A 1,773-nucleotide genomic window follows, 5' to 3' on the forward strand; every position below is an offset into this window, starting at 1 on the left:
AAACCGGGTGGGTTGGTTGGGGCTTGTGGTTGAAGGTGTTGTGGGTTTTGAACATTGGTGCTTTTGTAACTAAAGTTGGGGTGGTTCCTCAAACCGGGGTGGTAGAAATTGGTATTTGGATTGTAGACGTTTGGGTTGTTATAAGGTGGTCTTGTGGGTCTTGAATTGTTGTTAAAGGCTTGAAAAGCGTTAACCTCTTGAACATTCTCTTCATAGACCCATTGTAATTGTTGCCACACAAGTCATAAGTATGGCCACTTCCTCCACAAAGTTCACAACTTGCGACTTGAGCCACTTCTTCCATGGGTGCCCCATATGAGGTTGCGGCTTGGTTCACTTGATTTCTTGAAAACTTCTCAAATTGTTTTGTGAGTAAGTCGAGCTTGGCATTTGTCTCGGAGTTGGAGGCGTTTTCCTTAGGAAACTTCTCATTCCTTCTTAGCATGTTTCCTCTAGAACCATAGTTTGCCTCCGAGTCTACCATTTTCTTGATCAACGCCGTGCCCTCTTCATCACTCAAGTGATCAAATCCTCCCCCCGCGGAGGCATTTACCATCTCCTTAGTCCTTGGTAGTAAAGTTTGGAAGAATGTTTGAGTGATGTACCATTCCGGTATTCCATGGTGGGGGCAACTCGCTATCAAGTCTTGATAACGGTCCCAAGCTTCACCCAAAGACTCCCCATCCTCTTGTTGAAACGTATGGATCTCATTACGGAGCATCGCGGTCTTGGAGGAAGGGTAATACTTGGCCATGAATACTTTAGCCAAAGCATCCCAAGTAGTGAAAGTATCCGGTGGGTGAATGTTCAACCATCGGTCCGCTTTGCCCGTCAATGAAAACGGAAACAACATCATTCTCAAGGTGTCTTCGGACACCCCATTCTTCTTCATCATTGAAACTTTCCTCTTAAACTTCCGGAGATGAGCATGGGCATCCTCTTCAATATGACCCCCGAACAAGTCCTTCTCAATTAACCCGACTTGGGCGGGATGCATTTCAAAGTTGTTTGGGGCCAAGGTGCCAAAATTGATAGGGTTACATGAATCATTATGGTTAGGCCGGTTATGATCTCTAAGAGCCATTTGTGGTGGTGGATTTGGTACTTGATGTGGTGGTGTTTGAGGTGGGCTATTATAATTAGGGAAGTTATGAAAGGGGTTTTCTAGTAGAGTCTCAATTGTGAGGTTTGGTTGAAGTGTGGTTGTGGTATCAATATTTTGTGGGACGTGTGAATTTGGTTGGTCCAAGTTTGCTTGAGGGGAACTATTCCTAACTCTCTCAAGGGTCCTTGTCCTCAAGGTTCTAAAAAGCCTTTCGGGGTCGGAGTTGAAGAGAAGAGCTTGGTGGTTCCTTCTAGGCATGCACTTGACAAATCGTTAGTCTCCTAGTGCTTTTACACACTAGGGGAAGGCAAGAAATCACACACTCTACAAAGAACACACAACTACTAAAACAAACTAACAATTGAGATAAGACTAAAGCAAAGACTCTAAGCAAAAACTAAGCATAACCTAACGCCATCCCCGGCAACGGCGCCATTTGATAGTCGGAATTTTGTCGCCTTTTCTCTCTATCAAAGCAATTTATAAAACCCAATTAAATGTAGTATTTAGTCGGGGTCGAACACGAAGATGGCGGGGGTTTCTACTAAGTCCAACTAAGAGTCAAGTCTAGTCAACAATGAAGGAAAAGGGTTTGATCTTAACTACTAGAGCAACTAAATAAACGATTAAATGAAGATGAATACGATGGATTAAGAGACTAGGGTCTT

At 43.7% G+C, this 1,773-nt stretch overlaps 1 non-coding gene across 1 annotated transcript; it reads left to right on the plus strand.

Moving 5' to 3' along the window:
- Positions 1–614: 614 nt before the first annotated feature.
- Positions 615–721, plus strand: LOC141658183 (small nucleolar RNA R71). The gene has a single exon (XR_012549084.1). It is a non-coding gene; the product is annotated as a small nucleolar RNA R71 (small nucleolar RNA).
- Positions 722–1,773: the final 1,052 nt, after the last annotated feature.

This window comes from Silene latifolia, chromosome 5, assembly GCF_048544455.1.
Source record: "Silene latifolia isolate original U9 population chromosome 5, ASM4854445v1, whole genome shotgun sequence".
Lineage (NCBI taxonomy): Eukaryota > Viridiplantae > Streptophyta > Magnoliopsida > Caryophyllales > Caryophyllaceae > Silene > Silene latifolia.